A 22,840-nucleotide genomic window follows, 5' to 3' on the forward strand; every position below is an offset into this window, starting at 1 on the left:
CATTTAAATGGGGCCCTGCAATGATTATGCTCTTCTATCTGCTTCCCTGGACTCTCCAAATCTGAAACAATGATCATGCGTCGCCTTTGCAACTGCCAACAACAGCTTTTTTAAAAGGACTTGCATCAAAATTCAGGGTCGGGGTCTTTCTCAAACGAGGCAGTTGAGGTGGTAAACTAAGTCTCCCAGGTCGCAGGGCTAGTGCCCAGCAGGGGAAAGACTGAAACCCAGGTGTGTCTGGCTCCTGTCAGGCAGGGAGAGGGGTCAGAGGAAGCTCTTGCTCCCTCTTGCAAGGATGGGGATGCCTGAGGAGAGATGGTGGAGAGAGAAGAGGGATCAGCATGGGGGTCCCCACTTCCAAAGCCAGCCCGACACCTCCACCTGACATCTTACACCTTCCCACACCACGTCACACCGCCTTTATTTCATCTGCTCTTTTCAGTTACTGCCTTGCTGTGTGATTCTGGGTGAGTCACTAGACCTCTCTGTGCTTCCATGTCCCTGTTTCTAAGCTAGAGGTAATGATTTCTTGGGACGATCAAGGGAATTCATGAGTATGAAAGCTGCAACATGGGCCAGGAAACACAAGTGTGTGCAGGATGGGGAAACTGAGGCAAGACCGCATTCCCACATCTCCTGAGTCCCACCTACTGCACCCCTTCAGGAACAAGAAGCCACACTGAACTTGCCTGAGGAGGGACCACCTATGATCATCTCATTTCATCTTCACAACACGCCTGCAAGGTGAGTCAAATCCTTCCCACTCTCTAGCAGAGGGGACTGGTGGTCCACAAAGAAATAGAACTCAGCTGGCCCAAGGCACACGGCCAGGAAGGGAGGTGACCGGAACTCACCCTTAGGGCCTCTGACCTTCCCTCCGCACCTGCCGACTGCCCCTGTACTCCTGCAGGCTACTTTGCTCTTTTAAAGCTGGGCAGGAGGCCGGGAGAGGGGACAACGGGAAGGGCTGATTTAAGAGGATTTCACGTGCAAAGGGCAGACCCCCATGTTCACAGGCAGTGCCCTGGAAAGGAGCTTCTCTCGTGATGGTTTAAGACAAAGCTTTCTCTGTAGGGGAAACAGCGTTTTCACTTCCAGGATTACAATAACATGGGATGTGTTCTAACCAACACAGCAAAGCACCCCCGCTAATTCAGCCTCAACTCCGTGCCTCTGTGTCGCCAAGTCAGTTCATTTGTGACCACAAACACTGGCATTCTAGATAATTTTGCTACATCAAACTCCTACTGGTAGGACAAACGGAGAAAGAAGGGGGGAATTATTATAGAGCGCTTTAGAAGAAATATTATACTATTTTCCAATCCACAGTGACACTTTAGCCAACTGGTAGCCAAGTGGTCCCAATAGGAGTCTTGTTGTAACGAACAGACACTGTCACCACCCATCTACCCATCCATCCATCCATCCATCCATCCACCTACCCACCCACTCATGCATCCATGCATCAATCCATCCATCTATCCACCCATCCATCCACCCACCCATCCATCTATCCATCCATCCACCCATCCATCCATCCACCCATCCATCCTATGTACAAAAAGTCTATGCTAGAACCTCACACCCATTAGGATGGCAACTATCAAAAACACAGAAAATAACAAGGATGTGGAGACATTGGAACCCTGGTGCTCTGACGGTGACAATGTAAAATGGTGCAGCCACTGTCGAAAACAGTATGGAGGTTCCTCAAAAAAAATTGAATATAGAATCACCATTTGATCCAGCAAGTCCACTTCTAGGGATATGACCAAAAGAACTGAAAGCAGGGTCTCAAAGAGATATTTGTTCACCCATGCTCATAGCAGCGTCATTCATACTAGCCAAGAGGTAGAAACAACAAAAGTGTCTATCAACATTTTTTTCCCTAAGTGATGACAGATAAACAGAACGAGGTCTATACATACAATGGAGTATTAGTCACCTTAAAAAAATAAGGAAATTCTGACACACGCTACGATATGCACGAAATGTAAGGACATTATGTGAAATAAGCCAGTCACAGAAGTGCACAAGCTGTATGGCTCCACTTATACGAGGTCCCTAGAGGAGTCAAAATCCATAGACGCAGAAAGTAGATGGTGCCCGCCAGGGGCTGGGGGAGGGGGAGGGGAGTTAGTGGTTCACGGGGACAGACATTCAGTTTGGGAAAATGAGAAAGTTCTGGAGACGATGGTGGTGATGGCTGCACAAATGCCACTGAACTGGACACTTAAAAGTGGTTAAAGTGGTCAATTTTATGTTATGTGTATTCTATTACACAAAAAAGTCTGTGCTGGATACTCACTGTGAGGGAAGAAAGGACCCTGTAATGACAGTAATGATCATTTCTGGGAGCGCTCAGGGTGCCAGCCACCGTTGTGAGCGCTGTACCGGGCAATCCCTCATTTGTTCCCCACAGTGTCCTGTTAGGTGTGTGCCTTAATCACACCCATCTTACAGGTGCCTTCTCTGCCCATCTCCGTGTCCTGCGAGGGTGACTCACACAGATGCACCAGCTGGGCTCCCTTGTGCTCTCGTCTGAGCTCTTCTAGCCAATGGGAGGTCCCGGCAGGAGACAGAGGCTGGCCGTCATCGCTCTGCTCCCCGCCCGCCGGCCTGCAGCTTTGCCTCCTGCCCTGAGCGTGGAGCCCCATCAGGCAGGCCTCTCTTGGAGCTGCAGGGCTCACAGGGTCCCTCTAACACCAGACACGCACACACGGACACAGGAACATGGGTGCCCACACGTGCACACACGCCCTTCAGGCCGACAATAGTAATGGCTCCCTGCTGCCGCTCGTCCCTGGGTGCTGCACCAGCCCCGCTGGTTCCCTTGACCTTACTCGCACCTCTGCCGGTCGTCCCTCGTTAATCCTCCCCGCGAGTGGGCCTCGGTTTCCCCGGCACCCCCTCACCCATCTGTTTGCCCACATGCCCAGGACAAATTCCTAGTTGGGGCCTCCACAGACTGCAGAGACCCCTGATCCTCTCTGGAGATGCCTGCCCTCCAGGCCTCCCGGAGACAGGGGTGTGAACAGAGTGCCCGGGACACAGAGAGCGCTCAGGAGTGTGAGGGTCAGTCATCCTGAGAACAAACAGGCCTCACTTCAGCAGCGCTTGCCGTGCAAATCAGTAAGATGCATGGGCCTGATCTGGCAGCTTAGAGTCAAGTCCAGGAACACATCTGCTGAATAACAGAGGATTCCAGTAAACTGACAGGCAGGAGGAGCTGCCCGTTAGCAGAAGACTGACCTTGGTCACATGGCCCTAAGTCCAAAACTTAACCCTTCCTTCTTCCCTCCTTCCTTCCTCTCGTATTTACTCGGCACCCACCATGTGCCAGGTGTCAGGAATACGCCCAGGAACACACAGGGACACAGGTGGGCGTCGGTAGGGTCTCACCAGGGGCACCCCCCCGCCCCACGCTCAGCCTTCCCGCCCTGGCCCCCTGGTCTGTGTCCAGACCACACTGATGGTGGAACTGGGCTGCCCGTCAGAGCGGTGGCGGTTCACACCCGCCCACGTGTGAAACCCCTTCCTGGGTGGGTACTGTCCAGACCTCGGAAGTGAGCAGGTAGGCATTTTCCACCATAATGGGCCACAGTGATAAGTCCCTGCTGGTCAGGGAAGATTACAACCCAAATAAAGCCCAGGCAGGGCCGCAGGGAGTGGGTGCCACCTCCTGCATCCCTCACGGCCTCCGGTGTGACTACAATAAAGAGAACCCTCGGCAAGCAGCTCGGGCATCAGAGCCAATGCGGCAGAAAGGAACCCGGCATCACGATGAGCAGCTGTTCCCACCAGGTCCACGGGAATCCCAAGCCGGGGAAGACTGAGCAACAGTGTCTGAGCCACACCTGGGAGGACGCAGCATCACGTCGGGCTGGACAATCTGCAAAGCCCTTTCAAACTACCCTCACGTTTCGGCCGCCCCCAACAATCCCAATCTTACCAGGCAGGCGCCATTCTTATCCTTGGCTTACAGTTAAGGAAACTGGGGCTCGGAGAGCTGAGGAAACTCGCCCAGGCAGCTGGAAGCTAGTGAGAAGGGGCTGAGCCGAGCCTCAGTTTTCTGATCTGCAAAATGGGGACAGTGATGCCTGGCTTTTAGGAGGTTTGTGAGGACTGCATGGGACGCACGGGCATGAAAGCCCCTTCGCGCTGGGCCACTTGGCAGGACCCTTTTCATGCTCCTCTGTGCTGCACACTCTCCCACTTCCACCCAAGTCACAAATGTTGCACAGAAAATGTCTTCCTGCTCATACTGCCCCCAAGGGGAATCGGGCCACTCCTGTCCTGAACAGTAAGAACACAGCAGCATTAAGGCGAGACAGCATCTCTCTCAAAATGGAGCCACCCTGAAACACTAGGGACTATTCTGTGCCACAAATTCTCCTCCATGTGGGATACAGCAGACTCATTCAGCCACTCAGCCCATCAGAACCACCAGACAGGACTATAAACATTCACCTGCACCAAGACCCAAGACTATGAAACTGCCGCCACACAGCTTAAACATGCCTCCTAATCATACAGGAGATGCTTCCTGGCCACCCCACCCATCTACCCATCATCCATCCATCCCTCTACCCATCATGCATTCATCCACTCACCCATTCATCCATTCACCCATCCATCCATTCACCCGTCCATCCAGCCACCCATCCATCCATTCATCTGTCCATCCATCCATTCATCCATCTATCTAGTCACTCATCCATCCATCCATCCATGCATCCATCCATTCACCCATCCATCCATTCACCCATCCATCCATTCACAGATCCATCCATTCACCCATCCATCCATCCATCCATCTACCCATCATCCATCCATCCCTCTACCCATCATGCATTCATCCACTCACCCATCCATCCATTCACCCATCCATCCATTCACCCATCCATCGATCCATCCATCTACCCATCATCCATCCATCCCTCTACCCATCATGCATTCATCCACTCACCCATTCATCCATTCACCCATCCATCCATTCACCTGTCCATCCATCCATTCACCCGTCCATCCAGCCACCCATCCATCCATTCATCTGTCCATCCATCCATTCACCCATCTATCCAGTCACTCATCCATCCATCCATCCATCCATGCATCCATGCACCCATCCATTCGCCCATCCATCCATTCACCCATCCATCCATTCACAGATCCATCCATCCATTCATCCATCCATCCATGCATCCATCCATCCATCCATCTGTCCATCCATCCATCCATCTGTCCATCCATCCATTCATCCATCCATCCAGTCACTCATCCATCCATCCATCCATGCATCCATGCATCCATCCATTCACCCATCCATCCATTCACCGATCCATCCATCCATCCATCTATCCAGTCATCCATCCATCCATCCATCCATCCACCCATCCATCTATCCAGCAACCTATATGCCAAGAACTGTTATGAGGCACTGGGGACCCAGCAGTGAACAGGACAGAGAAGAATCCCCACCTCGTGGAGCTGCTGGACTCATGGAGGAGAATAATAAACAAGTCAAGACATCAGCACAGCAGTGGAGCACCCAGAGAAGGGCATGAGGGTGATGTGACGGGGTAAGTTGGGGGCACTATACACGGCAGGTGAAAGATGAGGACATTTGTATGTCCACAATCCAGCTCATTCCTCCTCCGCTACCTTCTGATTTTTGTGAGCTCCACTATTATTTTTACATCATCCAGGTTATCCAACTCACAACTGGATTTCCCATTCAATCTGCATATATGTGGATTAAATGTTCAGCGCCAGTCTTTTAATTTTTATCAGCATCTCCTTTCCTGGATTCTTCATTCTGATTCATCTGCAAACCAAACGCATTTCTCTTGTTTGCCCATCTTTGAGGAAGTGTGCCTATTGCATTTATATACAAACAACAGCAAGGCTGTGTACATACATTATTCTCTGGGAACACACCCTTTCCCCCCAGCTCAGAACCGTGTGGACCTTTCTCCATTCCTCTCTGGCACTGAGTCGGCAGAGGTGAGGCGAGCCTGATACTTCTATCCTCGTAGGTGACGTGCTCTTTCTGCCTGGATGTCTGGGGGATTCTACCTTTGGTCTGAACGTGGACACATCCTGGCGTTGAGGATTTGATCAAAAGATTCCAGAACATCGACTCAAGCAGGGCTTGTCCGACCTGCTGGTGCAGCTCTTCCGTTCCCCGGTAGTAAGAACATCCCGGGGTGCATCTTCTGTCTGATTGTTAGGACCGTCAGCTATGCTATGAGCATCACAGGAGTTTTCTTCTGTACCCGCTGCTTCTCTTCTAATTGCATCTACCTCTTTCTCTCTTTTTTTCCAGCTGCATCCACTCTGGTTATCTTTTCCTCCCTTTTTGACACTTCCTCCATTTCAGCAGTGCCTCTTCTGTTCCTTGCTGCTCTTAATTTATTTATCTGCTCCTTAAAAATACCACTTTGATCATCAATTCTTTTCCTTAGGTCTTCAATCTCCCTTTTCATCTCATTCTGATTTTTTTTTTTTCATCTTCTAATTTTTGAGCTCTCCAACTGGAGTTCTTAAGTTGCTTTATAGCATGAAGCAATTATGAGAAATTTTTAATATGTTCTTTGACTTTTTTTTAATTTTGAGGTGGGATTCTTTTTTCTATCATCATATTACAAAAATTTTCAAACAGGGAGAGCAATTAAAAATAGCTTTAGGGCCCAGCTGGTCTGGGGCGGGGAGGCAGCTGGGGGTGGGTGCGTACTGTGAGGTCTCCGGCTCGCCTGCTGCGAACCGTGAGCTAGCTGTCTGCGCGCGGGCGGCCTGGCCCGGGCTCCGACTGTAACTGTGTCAGCGTGTTATGATGCCGTCTCGTACCAACCTGGCTACTGGAATCCCCAGTAGTAAAGTGAAATACTCAAGGCTCTCCAGTACAGACGATGGCTACATTGACCTTCAGTTTAAGAAAAGCCCTCCTAAGATTCCATATAAGGCCGTTGCGCTTGCTACGGTGCTGTTTTTGATTGGCGCCTTCCTCATTATCATAGGCTCCCTCCTGCTGGCAGGCTATATCAGCAAAGGGGGGGCAGAGCGGGCCGTTCCCGTCCTGATCATTGGCATCCTGCTGTTCCTGCCAGGATGTGACCACCTGCGCATCGCCTACTATGCATCCAAAGGCTACCGGGGTTACTGCTACGATGGCATTCCAGACTTTGATGACTAGCACACACCTCAGCCCTGAAGACAAGAGTCACAGATGGGACTGAGCCCACCTTTAAGACATTGAGCAGATACTATGGCTAAGGGCTAAGGAGTTCTGCGATTTGCAGATGTTTAACAAAACAGTGGCCAGATTTTATGGGTCCATCCGAAAGATGTTAACTAAGCTTACAACTATCCATGTCATCAGGACAGTCTCTATTTTTCATCTCCTGGCCCTGGCAAAAGCTCCTGACAAGTTTTGCCACGTGAATATGTATCAGGAAAAGTAGCAATGTTAATTGTATGGGAAAGTGGGAGGTTATTCTGTAGTGGAATGTGTTGCTGCCACCACCCTTTTTAGAGTTGAGCATTCTTTTAAATAGTCCTCCTTGTCAGTATGTTCTTTTGGCAAATGGAAGAATGCAGTATGTCAGATTTCTTATTACTAAGTAATTTATTTTGAAAATATGTTAAGTGTCTTATCCCCATACTCTAACTTTGTGTTCTAGTGGAAAACTGTGGCAAAATCAAATATCAGTGGGGTGCATCTATAATATTTTTTACTTGCTTTCTTATTAACAGCAACTAGGAATTTTTTAAACCTCAGAGCAAATTTTCAAACTGTAAACACATTCTCTGTTCACCAGTCCTTGGCCAGCTCTGATCTGGTTCACTGACAGGTTGGCCAGCGTATAATTTGGATCATTCTGTCCTTTGTAAATCTAGATGTTCTGTATATCATACCTTTAAGGACAAGACTTTTGGCTGTTTCCTAAGGAAAAAATGTAGATAAGTGGTTATTATTTATAGTTTTTAACACTGTTGTTAGCACCTCGTATTATGATGTCATTCTGCTGAAGATTGTAAGAACTGGCCTGATCTCTAGAGGACAAGACTGCCTTAGTTTGATTCTGTTTCCTATCTTGCAAAAAATGGCTTGTATTCAAAAGAAATTAAAATGTCAAAATCTTAAAAAAAAAAAAAAAAAAATAGCTTTAGGGGACTTCCCTGGTGGTCCAGTGGTTAAGACTCCACGGCTTCCACTGCAGGGGGCGTGGGTTTGATCCCTGGTCGGGGAAGTTCCACATGACACAGGGTGTGGCCAGAAAAAAAAAAAGAAAAGAAAAGAAAGCAATTATTCTAGCAATGGCGAAGAGATACTTTTAAAAAAATACTGAATAGAAAACGGCTTTAGGGGACTTCCCTGGCAATCCAGTGGTTAAGACTTCACCTACCAATGCAGGGGGTGCATGTTCGATCCCTGGTCGGGGAGCCAAGATCCCGCATGCCTCGTGGCCAAAAAACCAAAAAACATAAAACAGAAGCAATATTGTAACAAATTCAATAAAGACTTGAAAAACGGTCCACATCAAAAAAAAAAAACAAGAACCAAAAACGGCTTTAGGTTGAACCCTATGAAATTGTGGATATGTGACCATTTTGATCTCTAAAACCAGCAATTTCGTGGTTCAAACTAATACCATGAAAACTCAGTTAAATATTTACTTACACACTTTTTTTTCTAAAAAAATAAGTTACCAGGATCACCATACTTCACGCCTAAAGATTTCAGCCTGCATCTCGTAAGGAGGACATTGTCCGATAAAAACCACGATTCTGTGTTGGTTACTTATCAGTCCCTTCCTTCCCTCTGTCTTGCCCTCTTCCCATCTTCCTTGCTTTATTTTATCCTGGAATGCGTCTACACAGCCCATTTCCTCTCACCGATACTCCGCTGGCTCTGATGTAGTGGGCGTGGATCCTCCGCTCTCTTGGGGGTCTGTAGAGCAAGGGCTGAGTATCTGGGGTCCCACCCCCTTGCAAACCCGAAAGGCTGCAAGCAGGAGGCACAGAGCTCAGGGGGGACGGTGTGCAGCCCTTGTTAAGACACCCAAGCTTGGGAACCAAAATCCCAGGTCATACTCTGGCCCGGGGAAGCAACCCCAAGTCATCTGGAGCTGCCTGCAGAGGGCTGGGATAGCCAGGGAGGCGGAGGAGGGCATTCCAGCCCTTTCTGCCCTCTACCTGAGGAATCCCTTCTGCCCCTCTCGCCCTCCTCTTTGCCCGCCTACCCTCTTTCTATCATTCAGGGCTCAGCTGACATGTCACCTCCTCCAGAACGCCATCCATGTTCCCCCCGAACTGAGTTAGGGGATCCTCCTCCAGACGCCCACTGCCCTAAGGGTCTCCCCCATCACTCAGGGATGTCATAGATGAACTATGCATCTATGTCCTCCTGTTAGGCTACGCGGGGAATGGGTCGGCACCACAACCCAGCCGTGCAAGCACAGGGCCTGACGCATACTTCAAAACATGCAAAACACAGGTGGCGTCAAAAAACTTGTATCTGGGGCTGCCCTGGTGGCGCAGTGGTTAAGACTCCGCCTGCCAATGCAGGGGACATGGGTTCAATTCCCTGGTCCGGGAAGATCCCACATGCCGCGGAGCAACGAAGCCCGTGCGCCACAACTACTGAGCCTGCATGCTCCAACTACTGAAGCCCACGCACCTAGAGCCCGTGCTCCGCAACAAGAGAAGCCATCGCAATGTGAAGCACGCGCACCGCGATGAAGAGTAGCCCCTGCTCGACACAACTAGAGAAAGCCCGCACTCAGCAACGAAGACCCAATGCAACCAAAAATAAATAAATAAATAAAATTTTAAAAAACAAACAAAACTTGTATCACCAATAAAGAATGTGTATCAAGATTATATAAAGACATACATTAAATTATAGTGAAATGAAGAAATTCTGTCACCACAACAGCATAAATAGACTGCAAAGACAAAACTCAGAGTGGGACAAGATAGTCACATACATAAATCTCACAAAGAACTCGCATCCACAACGTATATTTTTTAGAACCTCCCACAGCTCGGTAACAAAAAGACAGACAATTTGTTTTTTAAAAAAATAAGCAAAAGACCTGGATAGACATTTCACACGGAGGAAATTCTAAAGGCTGGGAAGCCTCTAACAGATGTCCAATATCCTCAGTCATTGGGAAAATGCAAACGGAAACCACAAGGAGGTCCCGGTGTACACCCAGCAGAGGGGCTAAAATCAAACGTTGAGACAGGAACTTTCATTCTTCCTTGGTGGGAAAGCAAAAAGCTGTTTGGAAATTTGTTTCTACGAAAGCCTGCCCTTTGCAATTCCACTCCTAGGTACATATCCAGCAGACATGTACATATGTGCCCGCCAAAGTCACGGAATATCTAACGGCAGTGAAAATGAACCAGCCCCCAATGACACACAAAAACATGCGCCCCTCACACAATGTTGAGTGAGAGAAGCCAGACACAGGAAACATACACTGTGTGACTCCACATATACAAATACAAAATCACCCACAACTCATCTATGCTGGTGGAGGTCAGGACAGTGATGACGGTGGGGTAATGGCTGGGAGGGGGCATGAGGGAGAATTCTGGGGCATTGGGGATGTTTTCCATCTTCATCTCGGCGGTAGGCACAACATGGGTGTATATGAATGGAAAAACTCAATGAGCGTGCAGCAGAGATGTGCCCTTTATTCTGTGTAGATATAGCTTAAGAAAAAGTTTTAAAATCATAGGCAAAACTAAGGAAAGTCTTTTGTACGCATTATGTAATAAAACAAAGCCAGGAGAGGGTCAGACACAAGGACAGTTGCCACCTGTGGGGGGTAGGGCTGGGCAGCAGCCCAATACCCCGCACTGCGGCCACGTCCCCCTCACACGCCCTGGGCCAAGGCTCCCTCCTCCTCCCATCTCGGGGCACCGGAGTGCAGCAAGGCCATCGCTGGGCTTCACTTCATGTCCTGCAGTGGAAGGTCACCAAATCACAGCCCAGCAGTGTCACACGGTTGCTGTGTGACCTTGAGCAGGTTGCTTCACCCCTCTGAGCCTCGGGTTCCCAGTCCTTGGGCCCTGTGGGAGGGTGTGTCAGCCTTGGCGGGGTGTTGAATCCTAGCTCCGTCAAATGCAGGGATGTGGCCTGGGGGAGTGGCTTTACATCCCCCCCACCCGCCGGGTCCTCAGTGGCCCCACGAGTAAGTGGGGGTTTTAATAACACCCCCAGCTGGGGGATCCAATGAGGTCTCACAGGCCCCGCCCCCAGTACACAGGAGGCCCTCAATGAGGGGAAGCCGCCCTTCTCCCTGGATCTCCGCTCTGCCTCCCACCTGGTCTCCCGCATGCCGTGGGAGAGGTGTCGCACGAAGCTATCGGGGTTCCCATCTCCCTGTACTGGCCTGGGGACCCCCGTCTCCAAGCATCCCCTCCAACCACGCAGAGGCTCAGAGCTGCTGGACCACCGGCCCCTTCCCTGGAGAACTGTGCTCGGCCCCAGGGAGCAGGGGGCGCATTCGTGCCGGGGGAGATTATCCTGGCAACCACTCTAGATGATTCCAACTTACACAGAGCCAGGCCCCCGGAAGCTGCAGGCCCACCTGTCACAGCCGTCAGAGCCCACTCAGGGCCTGGGCGCCTCTGTCCTGACCTTCCTTAACAAGGAGGGGGCGCCCAGCAAATCTCCGAGGGCATGAAACGGCATCTGGGGAGTTTCAGGAAGGCTTCCATCCCACGGGGACATTCTCGGGAGGAGGAGGAGGGGAAGGAGGCAGGGCTCCAGGCCCTTTAGGCAAATGCCATCCATGTGGAGGGCATGGCCTGTTTCGGACTAAAAGGATGACTGCCTGCTTAATGACTCTGGGAGGTCTTGGGGGAGGGGGTCAGCCCCTGAATCCATAAACACAGTGGGACCGACACCAGATACATCCCTCCTGGTAAGATTCACTCAACAAACATTGCCACTCCGTCCCTGGTACCCATAGGGTTGGCGCTGGACACTGGGGACAAAGAGGCAATGAAAGTCCCCCAGAAAGTGGGGACCTTGTGTGCTCTGCTCCCTGCTACACTCAGTGTCTAGCACATAGTAAGGATGCGGGGCAGGTCTGCTGAGTGATTAAGCCATCTCCCCACTCAGGAGCTCACAGTAGGTGGACGAGACAGACAGGAGAGCAGAGCCCCTGCCTTCGATCACTGCGTGCTGGGAAGGCACAGCCTGGGGAGGTGAGTACGAAGTCCCTGTTTTCATGCCTGTGCTGATGGGGGCCTCACTGCCTGCTGGACAGCACGGACCAAGGAAAGCCTTCCCCACAGTGAGCTCCTCACCCTTTTGTTCCAGAACCAGGTATTTCCAATGATATGTGTTCCATAAAGTTTACTGAACTGGGAAGGGAAGGAGGAAATACCCCTGCCAGGTGTCTTTCCTCTGCACACCCCACCTTCTCCCTGCCCCCGTTCATCTTACAAAGACCTCAGATTCCGGGGCCCCTCAGGTATCCATCCTCCAACCCCCTTTAGGAGCATCTCCCCTGACAAGTTCCTCCCCCAGGGTAAGAGCCCAGCAGGCCTGGGGAGGATTCTCTGTCCTTGGCTCTCCACAGGCCCCAGGAGAAGGTCCATCCCCTGAGCAAATCCCTGAGGGCCACACCAGGTCCCGGAGCTCTGCCCCACCCCAGCCCTGCTCAGTAGCTGAACTCAACTCAAATCTAGCTGCCCAGCCTCCAAGCCTTTGCCCTTGAACTCGCCTCCCCCTGGAATGCCCTCCCTCCCTGCCCCCCATCCAAATGGATGCAAATATTGAAAGCCCGCCTCAAATGCCACATCCTTGCAGCCACAATCTCTCTGCTCCAGCCGCCTGTTCCCACATCCCTTCGCTTATGCCCCACAGGGCCCTGGTCTCATCCGAGCACCTGTGGGTTTCTTGGGGGCGCAGCTGCTCAAACTCACCGAGAGCGCTGGGGAGGGGATGTGGCTCAGAGCACTGGCTTGCGAGTCAGGCCATCTAGAACCTGAATGCCACCTCTGCCACATTTATGCTGTGTGGCCTCAGAGACCGATTCCTTAACCTCTTTGAGCATCAGTTTTCTCATCTGTAAAATGGGGACAACTGTACTTCTTACCAAGATTATTGTAAAGATTAAATAAGTCACAATCCTGGAACACAGCCTTGCACACAGGAGGTTCTGATAAAGAGGACACTAGTAAGACTAACAATAATGATCATAATGATACTATCATTCCATAAGCACCTGGTGAATTTTCATGAATGCAAGTGACACCCCAGCGCCCACTGCCCCTGCACCTCGGGGGCAGGCCCGTCCCTCATCCACACCTGACCCTTCTGTGCACAGGCCCCCAAGTTGAGCAGGGCTCAGGAAATGATTACAGCAGGAAGGCAGGCAGGCAGGGGGCAAGGGAGGAGGAAACCCCCTCCCATAACTGATAAACCGAAAGGTAAGACAAATGCCAAAGAGGCCATATTTTACAGCCCCGAGTCCTAACTAGAAATCAGAGGAAGAAGGTGTCTGCCAGGTCACACACACACACACCCCGAGGGGCGGGGCTGCCAATCCCACGCCTTCCCCTAAGCCTGGCAAAATGCAACTGCGAGGCGAGGGTGGGTTTCACAGGGGACACTGGCTCCGGCCCACAGGCATTGGGTGGCCTGCCGGTCACCACGCCCAGCCACTGCGTGCTCCCCACACCTTGCCACCCCCAGCAGGGCACGGCTGGGTGTGCTCACCTGAGACACGGCCCCTGCTGGACCACGCACCTGCAGCCCCTGCACATCACTGGTGCCCCAGCATCCAGGTCTCTGTGCCCCACAAGGATGGCTCATCACGCGTCCACACAGTTTCCTCCTAGGTGGGACCGGGCCTCGCCTGGCCTGCCCGAGGGGGCAGCAGCTCCCAGCACAGCAGCCCAGGCCTGGGGGCACCTCCTTGTGCGCTCACTGATGGCTCCACTGCACGGGGCACCAGGAGGGGCCTGGCCCGCCGAGAGGCGGTACCCTCTGCCCAGCTCCCTCCGCCAGGCTCTCAGCAATCTCACTTTACACACAGGGAAACGATGCTCCAGGACATCGGAGAACCAGACTGTGGGCTGCAGGGCACGTGAGGTCAGAGGCCCATCCACATCTGTGTCCCCAGGGCCACAGAGCCCACTTCAGCCAAACCCAGCAAGTGTTTCCTGCCCTGAATACATCGCTAATCACATTGATCGATGGGCAGCAAATCAATCAAGGAGGTCAAGGTCACAGCAGCCCTCCTATTTTATTTGCTCCCCTGATGCCCCACCCTGGCTTCCTCCACCATGAAGTAGAAGGCGTTCCAAGAAAAAACCACAGAATGTCAAGTCCCACAGGGCTGGAAAGGATTGAAAAGTTCTGTCTCAATAAAGTGCTCCAAAAAGTCAACCATCCTACCCCCAACAAGGTGGGAATCTCCTCTGCTGCATTCCTGAAGGATGGCTGTGAGCTGCTTCTTTTCTTCTTCTTTTTTTAACATCTTTATTGGAGTGTAATTGCTTTACAATGGTGTGTTAGCTTCTGCTGTATAACAAAGTGCATCAGCTATATGTATACATATATCCCATATCTCCTCCCTCTTGCATCTCCCTCCCACCCTCCCTATCCCACCCCTCTAGGTGGTCACAAAGCACCGAGCTGATCTCCCTGTGCTATGTGGCTGCTTCCCACTGGCAATCTATTTTACATTTGGTAGTGGATATATGTCCATGCCACTCTTTCACTTCGTCCCGGCTTACCCTTCCCCCTCCCCATGTCCTCAAGTCCATTCTCTATGTCTGCGTCTTTATTCTTGTCCTGCCCCTACGTTCTTCAGAACCATTATTTTTTTTAGATTCCATATATATGTGTTAGCATATGGTATTTGTTTTTCTCTTTCTGACTTACTTCACTCTGTATGACAGACTCTAGGTCCATCCACCTCACTACAAATAACTCAATTTCATTTCTTTTTACGGCTGTGTAATATTCCATTGTATATATGTGCCACATCTTCTTTATTGTGAGCTGCTTCTTGATTACCTCCAGGAATGAGCAGCTCACTCCTGTCCCTTTTTAATGCTTTATTGAAGTATAATTCACATACCATACACTTCACCCATTTAAAGCCAATGCTATTTAATTTATTCACAGAGTTGTGCAAATATCACCACAATTTTAGAACATTTTCATCACCTTAAAAAGAAACCCTCTATTCCCCCACACTTTCCCCACCCCAGCCCCTGGTAAACTACCAATCATTCTGTCTCTATAGATTTGCCTGTTCTGAACAGTTCACATAAATGGACTCCATGTGGACTTTTGTGTCTGGCTACTTTCACTGAGTATCATGTTTTCAGGGTCCATCCATGTAGTAGCACATGTCAGTACTTCACTCCTTTTTATGGCTGAATAATAGTCCATTGTGTAGATGGACCACGTTTTATCTAACCATTCATCTGTCACTCATCACGGACATTTGGTTCCATGTTTTGACTCTTACGAATACTATTCTTGTGAACTTCTGCATACAAGTTTTCACAGGGGTCTATGTTTTCATTTATCTTGGGTGTATACCTAGGAGTGTCACTGCCAGGCCACACATATGGGGACTCTATGTGTAACCGTTCAGGGAACTGCCAGGCTGTTTTCTACAGGAGCTGCACCACTTTACCTTCCCACCAGCACTATATGAGGGCTCCAATCTCCCGACATCCTGGCCAACCCTTGTCACTGTCTGTCTTTTGGATTACAGCCATCCTAGTGGGTGTGAAGTGGCATTTCATCGTGGTTTTTATTTGCATTTCCTGATGTTTAATGATGTCAAACATCTTCTCATGTGCTCATTGGTCGTTTGTATACCCTGTTTGGAGAAATGTCTGTTCAAGTCCTTTGCCCATTTCTTTAATGGGCTGTCTGGTTTTTTGGTTGTTGCTCTGCTCACATTTCAGTTGGGTTGCTTCTCTTTTGATTATTGGATTATAAGAGTTCTTTACATATTCTACATACAAGTCCCTTATGAGATCAGCAAATACTTTCTTCCATTTCGTGTGTTGACTTTTCACTTTCTTGATAGTGTTCCTTGACGCACAGAAGTTTTTAATTTTGATGGAGTTCAATTTAACTTATCTATTTTTTTCTTTAGTTGCCCAGGCCTTTGGTGTCATATCTAAGAATCCTTTGCCAAATCCAAGGTCACAAAGACCTACGCCTATGGTTTCTTGTAAGAGTTTCATTATTCTTAACTCTTACAGTTAGCCCTGTGATCCATTTTGAGGTAGTTTTTGCTTCTGGTGTGAAGGAAGAATCCAAATCCAGTCTTTTGTATGTGGATGTCCAGTTGGTCCAGCATCATTTGCTGAAAAGACTGTCCTTTCCCCTCGGAATGATCTTGGCACCCTGTGGAAATAGCTGACCACAGACGTATGAGTTTATTTCTGGAATCTCAACTCTGTTCCATTGCTCTCCATGTTCATCCTTGTGCCAATACCATAGAGTCGAGATGACTGTTGCTTTGTAGTAAGTTTTGAAATTGGGAAGTGGAAATCCTAGTCTGCCTCTTTTTCAGTATTGTTTTGCCTCTCCTGGGTTCCTTACAAGTCCAGCGAATTGTAGGGTCCATGTGTCACCCCAATTCTTGATCAGTATGAACCCGCAGGAAAGATTGCACCTGGGGCTCCTTTAAACTTCCATGTCCTTCACTCCGAGTCAAGTTTTTCAGCCATAAAAGATCAGATTAAACCTGATCAAATCCAATCAGCACACTTAGTCATTACCAGGCTGTAACTCAAGTGACCGCTGCCCTGTGAACCTGCCTTGTGTGACCAAGTCCCCAGACTGGGACTGAGGACAAGAGGATGGAAAAGACACGGCAGGCGCTGGACTCCTGGGCCATCTCGGGAACGGCCGCCACCCACCCCACCACCCAAGCCAGGGACAACAGATCAGCATCACGATAATCGTGACGATCACCCTCAGGCTCCCTCGGAAAAGCAAAGGATGACGATGGCACGATTTTTATTTTAAAAATATTCTAAGCCTGAACGGCTTCCGAGCTCTCAGTAGCAGGCAGGGCCATCTGTATATGTGAGGACATTAATAAATGCCCCTCTGCGGCCAGGGCAGGGCGGCAAAGCTACACGGATGATAAAAAGCCGAGATATTACATAATGTCCTCGGCACAGACACGCGGAGGTGTGGACGCAGCTTGGAGAAGGCGAGAGGCAGCCTCTGCAACTCGTCCCCAGTACCGCGGGCAATGCGCTCACCCAGCCCATCACATCGTTTCAACTGACTCCACGACTCCGTGGGGCTCAGTGGGCCCTTGACGGCCAATATCACTGCTTCACTGCTGGGGAGCGGCCGGGCGGGGGTGGAACCCACTTCTGCCAGGGGCTCACTGGGTTTCTGAAAAACATCTTGTGATTTCCAGCCTGGGCACTGGGGCAGGGCCTGCTGGCAGAGCTCACAGAACAAACGTCCTCAAGGCTCCAGAATAACGGGTCCCCCAAACCAACGTGCTGCTTTCAGCTCCCGGAGCCTGTTTTCTTCACGATTCATGAATGTCCCCGAAACTGGGGCCGGGGGCTGTGCCTGGAACAGGTGGAGACACGCCCTTGGAGCTGGACTGCCTTCAAGAGTCCTGTCCGGCATCCCCCAGAACCAGGCTGAAGTGGGCCTTCCCTCGAACATTCTAGGAACCTACCCAAAGCACAGAATCATCACACAAAGATGCAAAACACACTGGCGGTGACCAACTGCTCCACAGCAGATTAAATATATAACAATATCATACATGTGATACGATTACGGGAAATTCCGAAGCCACTAAAAAGGCTGCTATAGGGACTTCCCTGGTGGCACAGAGGTTAAGAATTCGCCTGCCAATGCAGGGGACACGGGTTCGAGCCCTGGTCTGGGAAGATCCCACATGCCGCGGAGCAACTAAGCCCGTGCACCACAACTACTGAGCCTGTGCTCTAGAGCCCGCGAGCCACAACTACTGAGCCCGCGTGCCACAACTACTGAGCCCGCATGCCACAACTACTGAACCTGCACTCTAGAACCCGTGAGCCACAACTACTGAAGCCCGCGCGCCTAGAGCCCGTGCTCCGCAACAAGAGAAGCCACCGCAATGAGAAGCCCGCGCACCGCAACAAAGAGTAGCCCCCACTCACCACAACTAGAGAAAGCCCGCACGCAGCAACGAAGACCCAACACAGCCAAAAAGAAACAAAGAAAGAAGGAAAAATACTGCTGTAGAACCATCTTCATCAAACGTGAGTCCCACACACCACTCGCCCATGTGACCTCCGTGAGAAGCACGAGGTCAAGTACGTTTAGGGCTCCCCACCTGGCAGGGAAAAGAAGACTCAGAAGGGGCGGTGGGGGTGAGCTACAGGAAGGGGCTGCTGCAGAGGTGCGGGCAGCGTGAGGGCAGCCAGCCGGAGATGCTGAAGCTCCCAGGGCTGGCAAAGGCGGGGAGCTGCTCACCCCTCGTCCTCAGGAACAGGGGAGGGAGCGTGTACGGACCCTGAAAGGTCCGCCAGAGAGAGCCCCTCAGCAGGAGCTGTGGAGGGAGGAACCGGGGCACGGCCCCCCCGGCCCAGCAGGGAGGGGGCCGGAGCAATGGACACCCCAGCCTTACTCCACCCTGCCCACCGATCCCGGGTCCGGGCCTCCCACGGGTGAGCCAACAGGAGCCGGCGATGGAGGGCATCCCCCCCGGCACAGAGCTCGGTGGAGGGCAGTGAGCAGACGGGTCCAGGTGGACGGGTGAATCTCGGAGAATAAGGACACGGGTCCAGCAGCATACTCCACAGACACGTTTAACTCCGTTCGCTCCTGCCCCTCCCCGAAGTTACTGACCTTTCCTCGTAAGACAAAGCGTACCATTCAGTAGGTGAAATGAACCTAGTGCACGGACTATATGAGCTCAGTGAGGGGAAAGAGGGAAACCTGCATTGTGGACAACTAAAGAGGATTTTCATTTTGTCCTTAGCGCTTCTTGTTTTGCCCTCAATTCAATGATTTTCAGTAACTTTCCTGAGTGGTGCATTAATCAGTTTTAAAACATTTTCTTCCCCCAATAAGACCCCTCACGCCTAGTTACACACACTGCACCCCTTTCCCATCACCAGCCCCCCGGCAACCACGAATCTACTTCTGTCTCTACGGATTTGCCTGTTCTGGACTTTCACATGATGGAATCGTACAATATGTGGTCTTTTCTGTCTGGCTTCTTTCACTGCACGCCATGTTTTCAAGGTTCACCTGTGACACAGGATGTATCTGTAGTTCATTCCTCCCTAAGGGCTGCGTTGTATTCCACCACGCACCATGCTGTCTGTGTGTTCACACCGCTTCCCAGAGCATTTCCACCCAGAAGCCAGCGAGAGGAACCCCGCTCTCCAGAAAGACAGCCGAGTAGGGGAGGCACTCCACAGCTGTGCAAGCAGCCTTGGACCCAACCAGCTCCAAACTGCCCCAGCTTGCCTCATTCCAACCCCTTTCCCCAAGCTGGTGCTTGATCACTATTATCTCCTTAGTATCTTCCTTTATGTCGGCTCACGTTTTAAACTTAAATACATTTATTTTGAAAAGAAAATTCATATTTACTCATATTCACACTTTAAATGTAAAAATACTATCACTTGCCCGAAAAGAGCAAGGACCCCCCAAAATAAACACCATGCAAACACGACAACCTGGCTCGAGGCTACGCTGAGCGGGTCTCCCTCAGGGAAGCAGGGGCAGGAAAGAGCTGGAACAGAGCACCTTCTCAAGCGGGGGGAGGCGGGGGTCGAGGCCTCCAGAAGCAGCGGTACAACTGCTCGCCCACCACCCAAACGGAAGGTGCATCTGCCGCTTCTGAGGCCCCGTCCTGACAACTCTGAAACTCCGGCTTCCAGGATCCCCAAGTGCGGAGGCTCGGAACCTCCCAGAAGCCGTGGTGGGAAGCTCCCGCAGAATCCCTGGCGCCGGCTGGTCAATTCCTTCCACGTGCACCCATGACACTCGGAGGCGTGCAAGGCCCCGAGCAGACATTCGGGGCCGGGGGGCGGTGGCGGAAGGGCAGTCTGGATCTGTTCTGACTTCTAGGTCCTTGAACGTTGGGCCATTTCTTATTCCCATTAGTCACCCCAGGGCTGGGCTCAGCGCTGAGTATACAGCAGGTGTTCATTCATTGTAGAATGAATGACACACAGATGCATGGATGAATGAACTAGCTGGTAAGAGAGAAAAGACAGGCTAAAATGACCCACCTGAAGACTACTCACACGGTGAGAAAGGGGCTGAGTTCTGAGCACAGGGCCTCTTGTCAGGAGGTGAAGGAAATCTCGGTGGACAAGGCAGCTTCTGGGCTGATTTACAAACAAGACGTTTAACCTCCAGGGATGGTGGAAGGGGAAACGTTTTAAAAAGACAACAGGAACAGAAGCTGGGAGAAGAGGCTCCAGTGTTCCGTGTGCTCCTGAGGGACGGGCAGCAGGGAGGGCTGTGTGGGGAGGCCCCGGAATGCCATCCTCCAGGCTGTGCTTGGGTCCTGCAGACAGTGGGAGCCACTGAATGTTCTTGAGCGAGGGTGGCCTGATCGGACTGGGCTCTAGCACGACTCGTCCGGCAGCAGGTGTGCAAGGGAGGGAGACTGGAGACCGGAGGACTCCCCCCACCACCTCCACTCCCATCCCACCCCCGGTGACTTCTACACTTGCTGAAACCCTCCCAAATCACTGACAACACCTCCTTCTCCCCAACCCACGACGTGCCATTATCAGAGGTCCCCCGACAACCCCCTCCGACGTGCACCTAAGATCACCCGCTCTGCCCCAAGGCCACCACGCCGCCCCGGTCCAGGCCAGCAGCACCTCTCCCTGGACCACTGCACCAGCCACCCAACCGGTCTGGCAGCCCCCCTCGGGCCGTCTACAATTCCTGCAGCAGCAGGAGGGGCCTTGTAAACCACGACACACCACGTCACCCCCAAACGCCGACACGAGCCCCCCAAGGCTCCCCTTCCACGCCAGCCCCCCAACGCCTGCTCCCAAGTTCACCAGCAAGAGGAAGCCGAGGGCAGCAGAGCCGGACCACCGAGCGAGCGGTCGTGGCGCCTATGTTGTGCAGGTGCAGAAGTCCCTCCCAGAAGCCGCTCTCTGTGATGTCACCCCCAGGGACTCCCCCCCAAGCTGGAAACACCTCCAGGGCCCCGGTGGCCGCAAGCTGGGATGGCCCCATGGCCATCGGGGAGGTGGCCCCATGTGGCCTCACCCCGGTGGGAAGGAACATGAAGCAGACACACCAAGCGGAACGCTGCCTCATTAATATTCGTTACAGTCTCACCAACTGCCCACCCCCGGCGGATCCTGGGGGAACCAGCGGAGGACAGACGCGGAAAATGGACTCGTTAAGATGTTAAATAATTCAACAACGAGCGGACCCTGCCAAGCCCGCGCGCTTTCTGCTCTGCAGCGGCACCAACGCTCGCCCAAGGCCTGGCCACCCCCGCAGGCCCGCCCAGCCCAGGGGATGGTCCTCGCCGGCCCCGTGGCCACGGGGCAGCGGGGCACCTCTAACGAGGAGGGAGATGGCGAGTCTTCATCTGCAGATCATCGCTCATTTCAGCAAGGCCCCCGAGGGGCTCACAGCTTATTTCAATAATGCTGATGCCGCCCAAGGCAGTCGGGGAACGTGACTTCGGGACGTGAACATGTCTGTGGAGAGAGAACGCAGCCGGGTGGGGCTTGGGCCAGTGTGGCCTGTCCGCAGGGACAGATGTGGCTCCATTTCGGGGCCACATCTTTTGAGAGCCCCAGATTTCAAACCTGGAAAACATCGCCTAGCACCTCTCACCAACACTGGGTGCCCAGGGAAGAAGACATCCTAATAATTACTCACTGAATCGAGCGACTAATTAATAATCAAGCCTATTTTCTGCAAAGTGAGGGCTAGCCTGAAAGCAAGGGCTGACTTACTTCTCTGGGTTTTTTTATTGTCTCGGAGCAGTTCCCCGAAAAGCAGCACCTGACTTGTCTGAAGGCGCATTTCAACCTCACAGAACCTTCTCCCCAAGTGTGAAGGGCACGGCCCACCTAGACGCCCACGTCCTGGGACGTGTGGCTAAATGAGCCTTGCGGACGTCCGGCCACCCGCCCCTCACACGCCCCTTCATCCAGATCCGTGTGGATGGGCTTTGGCTGCCAAACTCCCGTTGCTATAATTAGCTGCCAACTTGGGAAGGCTTGTTTCTTAAACTGGCGTCACAAGCCACTTACCCCGTGGGGAAGAGAAGATGCGGGGGGCGGCGAGGAGTCCGCGGGAGGCCAGGGAGCAGGGGGCCAGTAGGGGCCCACAGTGTCTGGCTCTGAGGCCATGGGAAGGCCTCCAGCAGAGACCAGCGAAGACGGGGGGGATAGAGGGGGCGTTTCTACCCCTGAGCGCTGTGCCAGGGCCCGGGGGCAGAGGCCAGGCCTTGCCAACCTGGCTAAGGTGGGATCACCTGGGGGCGGTGCCCAGAGGGTCACGCCTGCCTGGCCATGGCCCCGGGGTGGGCACGGGGCCCAGGCTTGCCTGCTCCCTGGCCCATCGGCCTCTGCAGGCCCCTCTGGCTCAGTGAGAAGGATGACAGGCCCAAGACGCTGCAGGAGGAGCCAGAGAAAAGGCAGAGGAGGGGCAGAGCACCCTCACCCCCACCTACAGCATCTCTGTGAGGCAGGTGGGGGGCCCCCTCCGCGTAAGCAGCACAGCCGGGGGTCCCAGCCTTGCAGCCCACCGGCCGCCTTGTGCCCCATTCCCCACGCGACACTGGGTCCGCGACCTCATGAGCTCACACGG

General features: G+C 52.2%; 1 protein-coding gene and 1 pseudogene across 9 annotated transcripts in view; one reads left to right on the forward strand and one right to left on the reverse strand.

Moving 5' to 3' along the window:
- IQSEC1 (IQ motif and Sec7 domain ArfGEF 1) overlaps positions 1-22,840 on the reverse strand; it is a 333,736-nt gene that overhangs the window by 266,818 nt on the left and 44,078 nt on the right. The window lies entirely within an intron of this gene.
- Positions 6,693-9,059, forward strand: LOC309607122 (transmembrane protein 230 pseudogene; annotated as a pseudogene). Its single transcript has one exon. The product of its transcript is annotated as a transmembrane protein 230 pseudogene (transcript).

The sequence above is a fragment of the Balaenoptera borealis genome (genome assembly GCF_965194805.1).
Source record: "Balaenoptera borealis genome assembly, chromosome: 12".
In the NCBI taxonomy this organism is placed as follows: domain Eukaryota; kingdom Metazoa; phylum Chordata; class Mammalia; order Artiodactyla; family Balaenopteridae; genus Balaenoptera; species Balaenoptera borealis.